The sequence below is a fragment of the Amblyraja radiata genome, chromosome 10 (assembly GCF_010909765.2).
Source record: "Amblyraja radiata isolate CabotCenter1 chromosome 10, sAmbRad1.1.pri, whole genome shotgun sequence".
Classification (NCBI taxonomy): Eukaryota; Metazoa; Chordata; class Chondrichthyes; order Rajiformes; family Rajidae; genus Amblyraja; species Amblyraja radiata.
Genome location: NC_045965.1, coordinates 62777215 through 62789751, shown reverse-complemented (window position 1 = coordinate 62789751; position 12537 = coordinate 62777215). Strand labels below are relative to the sequence as shown.

The window sequence follows — 12537 nt, the reverse complement described above, 5'->3', positions numbered from 1 at the left end:
TGAAATGGGGGGACTATGTATAAACACAGCTGTAATTTCTATATGTTGAAACTAAAATGTATAAAAATACTCTTTAATAAAATCTGACAATGTGCACTTCAACCACACGTGATTTTTTTTAAATTACAAATCTCAAATTGTGGAGTACAGAGGCAAATAAATAAATGATGGGTCTTTGTCCCAAACATGGAGGGCGCTGTAGATCCGTTGCTAATGTAGCCCGTTCTTGAGTCCACTATTATTGCAATTTAGCTCATCAGTAAAATGCATAGTTGAAAGCAGTTTAGATTTTGCATAATCTTTCTAGAGCAGGATGTGTGAAGGTGTAATGCAATTTAATCTTATGAGTGGCATTCTTAGCTTTTCTTTGCAGTTTCATTCTGATTATCACTATGGCAAGCTACTTAGGAAGTACTTGCCTATTTGTTTGCAGTCTGTATTTACTGCCATGCAAAATAGTGCCCCATAACTTTTTTTTCTAACAGAAGGAGATTAGGAAAACTGATGGTAAGGTATCAGTCGAAGTGTTGACTAATGACAAAGCAGTTTCTTTAAACTGACAATGGATTTGTTTTCTGATGAATTATGACCTGCTCCACATTATTTAGTTGCAATTTGCTATTTTTAAATCTGAAAAAAAAAAGATTATTTGGTTTGTTTTTGCCTATTATTCCATCTTTTTGAAAGTGACGTTTCTGTGCAAATTGCACTTTTTACACCTGCATATTATAATAGTTGCTCAGTTTAATTATGCAAAAATGCAGTCTGTGTTTGCCACTGTATTTATTGAAGTACAGGTGTGTTCCAGCCACTATAGCTCTAGCTCTGTAAGGGTAACCTGGCGTATGCTGTGCACCATCCTTGATTCTGTTTCTTCAAGGAGCTATGCAGTGTAAGTACATTAGAATACATCTTGACTGAAATGGAGATGTCTTACTGTGCTGTAACACTTGAAATTGTTTTTGCCCGTTTCTCTTAAACTGAAGTTTTCTGTAGAGAATGTGTCCTTGATCACATACTTAGCATGTAAAGCTTGTAGGAATTGAACTGATAGGTGTTTTCCCTGCTAGTATTGCTGATTACAAATCTATAAAAGGTAAGTATTTCCTAAATTGTATTAATTGATGACTGAGATGTTGCTAAGTAGAAATCTACTTTGGGTGATGCTGTGCTAGCTTTTCTTAGGTTACTTGGACTGTATGCACATATATTTTGTTGATGAAGGTAGGTAGGTCAGGAGTATGTTGCATTTCAACTGCCTTTGATGTTCATCTTATTAAATAACCAAGAATATCTGCTTTTGATGTTGATGCTTCAAACATTGAGAGTTATTTCTAGTTTTCCAAATGGACACATAATATTTTCCAGAGTTGACTTTTGTTGTAATCTGCTTTAGAAATTGCTAACTGAAGTGGTAACTGTTGAATAAATGTTTTGGGTTGTGCTTATTTTGCTGGACATGAGAATGAAGTGTTGCGGGTTTTTTTTGCTGTGGATAACATTGTTCTGAGCGGGCATTTTAACTTAATAGACATTAGTTTTGTTCTTCACTTCGACATGCTGTTTTGAATTGAATGCTCTTTGATTGTTTCAATTGGATGAAGAAATCCTATTGATATATGATGGAGGTGAATTGTACTGTTTGCACACTGTTAAAAACAGTGTGCCGGTCGGTTACTGTAACTTAGTTTCACAGTTGGGCCCATTTTCACAGAATCTAATTTTGCAGGCATTAAACAAACCCCTACTTGAGCCACAAAGAACGTTCAGTAGCCCAGCTGCTGGGGACTGCTTTTTTAGATTTGGAGAATCGAATGAGTACTATGACAAAGAGAACCACGAGACATCTGCAGGTTGATCCTCAATGTGAGTTCTGTTCACACGTGAAGCTCTTTATTGAAATTGATGTTGCAAATTCAGAGATGAGAAATTTTGAATTTTATTTTAAATGAACAATTTGCAAAAACTTAAAAGTGTGAATTATGTTAAGTATGAAAGCCCGTGATCCATTTATGTTCAGCTGAAGATTTGACACGGTGATTGTTTATAATTGCAGAGATTATTCTCTATGCCTCCTTTACAATCATCCACTGTCTGCATACGCACTAGAAAAACATTACAACAGTTGTTTTCCTCAATACCTTAATCAAGTTATTATCCAACTGGTAATCTGCCTCTGCAAGGAGTTTGTGTTCATTTATGTTACAGTGGAAACACTTATCCCCCTTTTTCATTGATCTCCTTATGCATTTCCAGTCCTTTTGTCATATAGTCAAACTGAAAATCTCATTTTAGCTCAATTTTAGAAATGTGCTCCAAAGTATACTTCTACAGTGGGCAGATTACATTGTCTTGACGTGGTTTTCAGTGAATATCCCAAAGAGCTTTTAATACTTGCAAGGATTCATAAAATGTCAGATCTGAAGAGTTTAGCCTTGACAATCCTATGGTGAGTAATCATGCCTGAACAAAAATGGTATGCCCGATAATCTGTGAGGTATTTGCAAAAACTAATTTGCGAATCTGCCTTCTGGTGCAATGCAAGGAAGGTAGTCGGCAAGTCATTTTAACTTTCATTTCACATTTTGCTTAAAGGTGGGGGGGTTTGTGGTACTTTGTACTGGTGCCTCCTAAAATGGTGCCTAATAAAGCATTAGTGATTATGCACAGCAGTTGTCAGTGGATTGGTCTACATTTGGAATGGTACTCATTACAGTCAAGTCTAATTGTGTTAACATACATATACTGCAAGTATAGGCTGTAGATACTTGGTAGAAATCACGAGAATAATATGTGTAGGGAAGAACTGCAGATGCTGGTTTAAATCAAAGGTAGACACAAAATGCTGTAGTAACTCAGCGGGACAGGCAGCATCTCTGGAGAGAAGGAATAGGTGACGTTTCGGGTCGAGACCCTTCTTTAGACTTAATGTTATTCTTTATTATAGATTTCAATGTGGCTTTTATCGAAACGTAGATGTCTCTGGCTCTATTTGATTGTATAGAGCACGAGCCCAAAAATGTTTAAGGGCAACATCACTGGAGTCATTATCATGTGATTTGGTTTTAACAGTAAGAAAATATTGTATTTGTCATTGAGATTGGTTGAGTTGCAACAGTAAAGAAAAGCAAAATGTTAAAGAATGGCTGAATAGTTGATATGGTTGTATTTGAACTGTGCAGTTTAATGCGCTTTTAAAAAAACTTTGTTCTTTAGTACAGTTTACTCAAAGCTTTGACTTGCAGAAGGGGGGCAGGTTTGGATATCTGTACACAAGCTCTGAATATGAATACCTCGAGACAACTTGGACAAAGTTCATTTGGCATAGCTTTAGATTTGATTTTGTTACTTTCTCAGTACGTCGTTGTCCTACTTCTGCAGCAGAATATGATTTGAAAATCTGAGACCATCAGAAGAATTTAGGGGAAATGAATACATATGGGGAGTGGCTGGTCTATATGTATTGGTATACTGACTTGGATTTTAAACAGGGAAGTTTGAAAAATAGCCCCCACGGATAGCAGTGACTATTTTGGAGTTGGAGTATCTGGTCATTATTGTTCAATCTCTGGTCAATACCTTTAGGAATTGTCAATTCCCTTCAATGAGACAAATACTCGATCTGATCATTTATACCTGGTGTTGGCATGCCCGTCATGCACTGAATGTATTAGCTCTGTAGCGATTAACTGTTTTGTGGCTGCTAGTATCACTGGGGCTACAAATTATATCTGTTTATTGGGGTTTGTAATTCTTATATAAACTACTGAATATATAGAATGACAACATTAAAGGTTATTAACCACTTTGCTATTGGTATTGTCTACATAACAGAATGATGTTCTTAATGTATCTTAGCTGTTGAAGTTTTAAGAATTTTATTTTTAGCAGTGTTAGACTAAACTACACCATTTATTACATTGTAATGCCTTTAAACTGCATCTTGTAATCCAGGAATTAAATTTAGTGATATTGAACGAATGCAATTGCTAATTTTTAGCTTTCCAGAATCTTTGTGGGTTCTTGAGATGGCTAGTGCAGGTTTCACTTGTCAACCAAAAGCGATGGGTAATTTAATAAATTAAGCTGTATATTAACATAAAATGCCGGTCGTGACAATATATATCTGCGATGTGACTGGTAGATGGTAGGATTTAGAAATGACAACAATGACCAATGAAATTCTATTGAATTCCACCTGCAGGCCCCTTCATTTGTCTATGTCACTTGATTTCAATTCTCTAAGGGCCACACTTGCATCAATTTAAAGTAGCAGCCTGGTATAAACTTTCACGCATGAGTGTTTTGCTAAGGTGTTTTAAATGCCAAATTAATTCTTTTTTTCAGTTCGGTCATCTTACACTAAAAATGCATGAGATGCTTCCAGGAGTCCCTGCCCAACAATGGAAGCTCTGTAGTATTATAAATTATTACTATTGTAGTGATGCAACTACTAAATAACTAACATTTTGACAGTGCTTATTTGGGTATCAAATAGAAGTCGAGGTAAACACTCAAAAACTTAAAACATTTTGATGGATAATAATGAAATCTTGTATGCTTTGTGGAAGATGGGATTGTTTGCAAAGTAGTTTCCTATTCGTGACGATGTTTTGATTCTGTAATTATTTTCTTTCCTCTCACAAAAGCACTCGTGTGAGCTCTAATTGTCCGCTCGCTGTATTAGCTGTGGCATTAGTCATCAGCTCGCTGCCTAACAGTGGAATGCATTGCAGCTGCGCTTGGTCATTGTGCTATAGGCATCACGGCATGTTTACCATTTGCTGGGCGATAATAGCAATACGATCTTTGTTTAGTCCACAATTTGCATTACACATGACTATGCCATTTGTAACACTACTTATTCCCATGTCCTTTTGAGCTCGGCAAACTCAGGTGAGAATAACTGTCGATTTACTGATCTGTATAACTGAGAGCCAATGTGATAAATTTATCAGTTGAGGCACTGAATGCTAATGCAATTTATTAACCTCCTTTATAAATTATCTTGACCTGAAATTTAGTTGAATTTCGCCCTTATAACGTGCCGTCACCAAACTTTCCTGACTACCAATAACTGTTACTGCAAGAACCTAATCTTCAGCTTTTGCAACTCATAAGCTCACTTCTGTCTAGTCCTTTTGTCCTTTAGGTATGAATTGTCATTCTGTTACCAAGATATACTCTTTATTTTCCATTTGCCAAACTGTCATTGTGGTTTAATTTCATGAATTTGCAGTATGAAAAGTAATTCTCAGTATCTTAGATGAATTAAAATTTATATAGTGCCTTTGACATTGAAAACCGATCAAGATGCTTCCCACCGATAGATACTAGCAAGAGCAGCTTGGAAATAAGCTGACACGTTTTCTACGTTGAATCTAGAAAATCTACGTTTTCAGTGGGATGCAATTTTGCAGGATTTTCTAAAGCTGGGCCAAAAGGTGAGGAATTTGAGTGGGGCTGCATAGTGAAAAATATGTTTCATTTTGTCTCTACATAGATGGTTTTAACAATTAGATAGTGGAACTTTATTTTACAGACTTGTTTCTCTTTGTTTTGTCTATATCTTTTTTAAATATCACCATGGCGGCGAACTTTGGGGAATAACCTGTGATGACATTGCTTCATGATAGGCTTGTAGCTTCTCCCTCCTTACCAGACCATCCCCATATCATCTAATCAGAGCCGACTTGTCAAGTTCACACTGTTATTGGAAGCCTGAATATGAGACGTTTACTTTTGTTTAGTTATGATAAAAATTGTAAAGTGCATAGCCGTCTGCTACTTCATTTTGATTAACTTAATTCTACCATGGGAAAATTTTGAACAGAAGCAAAGCCACTGTCCGGTGAATGATTTTGCTGATAAATAATGGATTTTAATGTTTATATATCATCTTGGCCTAAATGTAGGGGAAGGTGATTTGGCATTTCAAAATTTATCTTTAATTTAATTTAATGCACATCTTTCTTGCACTGTATTTAGCATTCAAATAAACTGAGTAAAATGCTTATACAAAAGATATAGAAAAGCTTGTTTTGGCAGCACTGTTCACCATCAAATTGAAAGAAAACTAACTTTTGTGTTCTCCATTGCAATAAGAATAAAATGGAGAACAAGTTAAATTGTCCACCATTGCATTTCTGAAAGAAGAGTTTATAATTTTGTTTTTTTGGATTGATCAAGATTGTAATGTTTGAAATTAATGCATTTGCTTATTGCTTGATGTATTAGTTGGTGGAGCTCATCTTTAAAAGGCAATATGTAGCTAAATACTTTTGATATTGATTCCTGAGCAATTAACACTCCTCCTGTATCACCCATACCCCATCTTGCTGAATTAAATTTCAAAATTGATATATGTGGGTTATATGTGAACAGGAATATTTGTCTTGATTACTGTTCTTTAGGGCGACGGTCACAGTTGGTACCGTATAGGATTTCTTTCTGTTCATTTTTAAATTTAGGCTTTTATTCTTTGTCAGATTATAGACCTAAGCACTTCTGACAGTGTGACCTTGCAGACAAAATCCAGGCCAAATTGAATTAGTCTTGACAAAATCTTCACCGGGATTACACACGTGCCTGTTCAAAAGTTTGGATGATCCAGACTCCTTAACATTGGTCAGCAGCAGTCCTGGATCCCAAGGTGAGGAAGCCAATCACCTCCCACAGTCTATCAGAATTGTACATTTATGCTGGTGGCTCTGGATATTTGCCATAGACTGCCAATGAACTAATTTTATTTTTAATTGCATGTAGTTTGTGTTTCTATGCCAGATATATATCATTTTATACATTTGCGCAGCTGGCTGTGATCTCAGTTAAAAAACTTGATGCTAGGATTTGAACCGTGCATTTACCGTTTGAATAATATTCTGAAATCATAAGCTTATATTTCTTAAAGAAAATGTGGGTGATTTTGTTGCAGAATACGGCGCTGTCAGCATATTTTCCAATAGGAATAAATACCTATTAAACTTCAACCCCCCCCCCCCCCCCAAGAGAAATGCGCTTCATGTCACTGCACGTAGGGAGCAGTTTGAATTCTGGACTGGTTAGTCCCCCTTGTTCATTGACAGCTGCGTGTAGGACTAGGTATTAAGAAGGTTATCACACTTTGACTGATGAGAGGTCATTGCTCTTCTATCATCCTCCTTATTCCACCCCATTGTCCTCCATAGCCCCATTAATTTTTCCCTTCCAGTTTTTCTGACATGCTTAGGGAAAAGGACCCTTGCCTGTGAAATTGACCTTCCCTTTACTTCTGACATAACACATCCACCCCTACTCCTTCATATATTCGCATAGCTGTTTGTTGAAAACTTGGTCGGGGAATTGTGGGGAATGTCTGAGTTTGTTAATTGAGTTTTTAATCAGATTAAACGTGATGGGGGCTTGACAGAATCTGGTATCTTTTATGCAGTTACATGGAATGTGGGGTGGTTATTGGGAAACATAGTGCACGTATCAACTATTGAGATGGCCATAAAACGGGCTGAGAAAGTGGTAGAGAACAGATATCTGAACCTTTATTTTTCTTGCTGGTGCACTTCTCTATTCCATAGGAAACACTTTGGGGATATTTTGCACATTATTGTTTATTCGTCCAGAGCATGTGTTGAAGAATGGCCTGTATCAAATTATTTGCTGTTTTAATAGTAATGAAGCAATCAGAAATGATGACTTTTGAATAGTGTGGCTCTTTTGAAGCTTTCTGCAGTATGTAACCAATGCATGCAATTTTTGGGGTATTTAGGCAGCAACAACAAAAGTTGAAGGGATATTACAGAGGATTAGTTACCTATATATTCTAAATTAGTATGGTGCCCTGTTTAAAACAAGATAAACCAGTTCTATACATCGTGTATCACAACTGAATGCCAAATTGATTGTAATGCTGACTTAATAAGGAAGTGTTTCAAAATGGAGGCTGTTGGTATAGTTTTCTTGTACCATGTGAAGTCGCAACTCATTGCAAATGAAGTGCAATTTTTATACTTCGCAGTGTCACCCAGACCTTGAACCTTAAGTTCTGCTGCAGTACACTGAAGGTAAGCAAGAACAAAGGCGCATTCTTTGAGGGTTGAAAAGATTTGAATCAGTTAATTGGCCCTCCATGTATGCATTATTGTGATGAAACCCCCCTTTTGTCTACAGTACAAGAATGGTATTTACATGTTAGTCTAATTAGCCAAATGTTATGTAATTCATTACCATATGCACAAATTTATGCAAGTTAAACCATAAAAGGCTATGAGTATGGAATTATACAGAAGCATAGGAATATTCGTCAGTCAGCATCTGAAAAAAGAGACTGGTTAAAGTTCTGGGCCTGCACCTGAAACTTTATCTGTCTTCTCGGGTTCCATCAGGTTAGCTTTGCTGCTTTAGTACTCTGATTGTGGATGAAGTAGGAGTTTGCATATATACACAATGTTTGTGTGTGTTGTTTACAACTCCAATATTTATTTTGGCAGAAAATACAGTAGAACTTACTTTTGATAGAGGTTTAACTTAAAACGATACAAAGTTCCATGTCCCAAAGGTCTTCTTAATTTAGACTTCATTTTATATTAGGTTTCTATAATGACTGTCATTAGTTCATTCTAAATCTCCTAATTGCAATGTAATTCGGTTGGGTGGGGGCTTGGATATGTTTAATAATAGATTGTTAGGAGGGATTGGGGGTGTTGGAGTAGGGAAATACCTATCCAGTATGTATATTTGTGAAGAAAAAGCTACATACATATTTTGCCATGGACTATTCCACGTTGTCTTATTTTAACCCTCTTCCATTCCAGCTGATAAATGCTGATGGTTATTTCACCCCATGCAGTGTACAGGTTCTAAAAATGGTGCACATTCTTTGCACCATGTGATAAGCATGTAACAAAGCAACTTTGCCGATTGGGTCTTGCTGTTTCTGCATTGGGGCCTTGTGAAGAGGCTTTTGAGAAATAGTCTGGAGAGAGGGTTAAATATAAGCAATTTATGCAGCACTAATTGTAGGCAGATAATTGTATCTTAAGATGAGGTATGCTGTTATTTTGGTGTGTAATTTTAATGGTGAACTACCATTTAATGGCAGGTTTGTGCTCTAGTTTATTGTACTCTGGTTGATAATTAGCTCCGAAACCTCCATGAGCTTAGATGAGTGAATCTACCTTCAGTACTATTTTTTATTTTAGAGGATTGAATATGCCAGAAGTTCTTACTTTTTTCTTTTTTAATCAGAAAATCTTAGGATTGCGTTTAAAAAGCCAAGTTCACTTTCCATTTAAAAGGCCAACTTGCTTTCCTCTTTGCAATCCCCCCCCGCCCCCGCCCCCCCAAAGTGTGCGTAGATGGTGCCTTCGTTCCAGCACGGCGCTGAAGACCCGATTCGTAGGTCATAGGAGCAGGCCCTGAGATAGTTACTACCCTTATGGAGGATTCCTTTGAGTTCATCCTGTTGAACTGATAATACAGAAATTGCAAAGGCCCCTTGATTGGCGACTCGCTCTCTGAATTTTTGGCCTATGAACTGGTCTTCTGCTCCCGTGTTTCAGTTGCATACAAATGTTAAACTATGTGCACTTCTTTCTGCAGGCTGAAACCATTTTTAAATGCCATAGTTAAGTCCTATTCTAGAGCTCTACAAATTTTTAAGTCATCCGTTTAGAATTGCAAGACTTAACCTGTGCAATTTTTGCTTGTTTTCCCGATGGTCAGTTTGTTTTTCCTTTCTTTTTCATGTTTTCTACGAGGTTCAATTTAAATTTAACTTTCTGAATTACCAATGAACATATCAAATGTATGTGCATTATAATTTTGAAACTAGATTTTAAGTTGAATAGAGCAGAATTACGGAGGTGTAGCAGTTAGTCTGTCTTGCCACTTACTTAATGGTCCAATGTAAATATAACAATCTGTGCGTTAAGTGAGGGATAATAGTCCTTTCTTTAGTGTGGGTGGGTGGGTGTAGCTTTATTATATATAAATGTGTGCATTGAAAAATATTTGAGAACTTGCCTGAACAGCTTGCACATTTTTGTCTCAAATGTTTAGAAGTCTTGATTTTAAAAACATCCGCAGAAGAAAACTTCTGCCTTTTCGATTACTATACACAATTTGTCGTTAGGTTCTGCAGGGAATTGTTAACACAAGGCAGTGTTATAAAGTAGGCCGTAACTGCTAGAATTTATTAGAGGAATGATGTACTTGGATTTAACTGCAGATTTTTGCTGTTGTCCTTGTTTGTACTTTTAATATTAGTACACTGTTAGATAGGTTTCCTGCATATTTCTTTTACATTTTTTTAAACATGGCTTTTTGAGATGGATTAGATATTATCTCGAAGAAAAAATTCTTCAGAAAATGTGCATTGCTGGAGAAGACTACTAAGCAAGTAAAGGGCTTGCTGTGGTTGGAGAAAGGGATATCATACAGATTTGGAGCTGAGCCGTAAGGTAACCTCAATCTGACAAACCTGTTTGAGAATGATGCAGATGTATTGATACTGAAGGTTTTACCGACATGCAATCTAATCTTAGTGTGAATTAAATTGTAACGGTTTTGAAATTTATAAATAAAGCTTCCCGTTGCGCAAATAATCATTGCCTGTGTCTATTGTTTCGTTTGTGTGTCAATTTCATAATCATAATCGCACTTTTTCCGGCAAGTGAGTTTTGCAACATGCGAATAATTTGATTTGCAGTACAGTTATACCAATAAAAAGCAGCAGAACACACAAAATACATTTTAACATGAACATCCACCACAGCAACTCTTCCCCATTCTAACCTTCCGTTGACGGGACGATCTTACTCCCGGGCCTCCTCGTCGGAGCGATCAAGCTCCTGCATGGGGGGGGGGGGGGGGGGGGGGAGGGGGAAGAGAGAGAGAGAGAGAATCTCAGCTCCCAGGTCGGGGCTAGATCTATCCCAGGTCGGGGCTAGTTTTTGGAGCTTCCCGACGTCGGTCTCAACCCGAGTCTGCGAGCTCCTTGATGTTAAAGTCCGCAGGCCGTGGTTGGAGCGTTGATCCCAGGCAAGGAATCGGCTCCGATGGTAAGTCCACGTCCCCGTGGTGGGGCTCAAAGTCAGTCCCGAGCAAGGCAGCAGAGCGACCGGAGATATGATCCAGAAAACTATCGCATCTCTGGCAAGGTAAGAGATTGAAAAATGTTTCCCTCCCACATAAAACAAACCAGAGAACATTAACATGTTTAAGAAGGATGCTGGAAAATCGAAGGTAGACAAAAATGCTGGAGAAGCTCAACGGGTGAGGCAGCATCTATGGAGCGAAGGAAATAGGCAACGTTTCGGGTCGAAAACCTTCTTCAGACAATTAGTATGAACATTAACACAATCCTTTTTAAGCACACTAAAAATAACACACAAAAAAGGACAAACGGTGTTAACACGTTGGAGAAGATTGGATATCGCATTTTGGCCGAGACAAGGTGTGTAATGACCCTCTTCCAAGGAGCCACTTGGCATTACCTTGGTCAAAATAAGGGTTTGGGTTACACAGATCCGAGTTAGTTCTTGTCAGTTCTAACCTTTTTCAGGCTAGTTGCTAGACTTGGGTTACCAGTGTTCACAACTGTTCTTCGTCCCTGGCCTTAAAAGACTTTAATTCATAAAAACTCTTATTTTCAAGGAGTCAGCGGTTTCTAACTTCAGCAATTCTCTGCAAACCTTTACACCATCTAAAAATAATTTTACTTTCCTGATTACCCTCTGTACGTAAACAACAATGAATCATTGTGATGATCAAATAGCATCTCCATAACCAGTCATCTTGACTGCCCATAACGTTCATCTAGACAACTATCGGGGAAAGGAACAAGGCTCAATTCTTTCAACTGCCTCCTTATCCAAGGTATCTATTGCTTGTTCTGATGCACTGCTGTACCTTTCCATGGAGGTAGTCTCATCTGGAATTGTGTTCAAGGCTGGGGTTTAGAAGGATGAGGGGGTACCTCATTCAGACTTACCAAAGAGTGAATAGGCCTGGGTAGAGTGGATGTGGAGAGGTTTCCACCAGTGGGGAAGTCTAGGACCAGAGGTCATAAGCTTAGAATGAAAGGACGATCCTTTAGGAAGGAGATGAGGAATTTCTTAAGTCAGAGGGTGGTGAATCTGTGGAATGCATTGCCACAGAGGGCTGTGGAGGCAAAGTCAACGGATATTTTTAAGGCAGGGATTGAGATTCTTGACTGGTACAGGAGGCGGGTTATGGTAAAATGGGGATTGGGGTTAGGAGGGAAAGATAGATCAGCCATGATTGAATGGCGGAGTAGATTTGATTGGCCGAATGGCCTAATTCTGCTCCCATCACTTCTGAACTTATTTACTCGTTCAGACTTGGTTTTGTCTCAGTGGATGGGCCCCCCCCCCCCCCCCCCCCCCAGAGAGTTTAGTTACAGCATAGAAACAGGCCCTTTCTACCCACCAAGACCTCCACGCCGACCCTCGTTCGTGGGATATGTTATGTCACTTTCTACACTCCCTACACATTAGGGGAAATTTACAGGGCCAATGAACC

The 12537-nt window shown here is 38.0% G+C and overlaps 1 long non-coding RNA gene across 1 annotated transcript; it reads left to right on the top strand.

Moving 5' to 3' along the window:
• The first annotated feature begins 93 nt into the window (after positions 1 to 93).
• LOC116978040 lies at positions 94 to 10598 on the top strand. Its single transcript, XR_004413358.1, has 2 exons — positions 94 to 1866; positions 6489 to 10598. It is a non-coding gene; the product is annotated as an uncharacterized LOC116978040 (long non-coding RNA).
• Positions 10599 to 12537: the final 1939 nt, after the last annotated feature.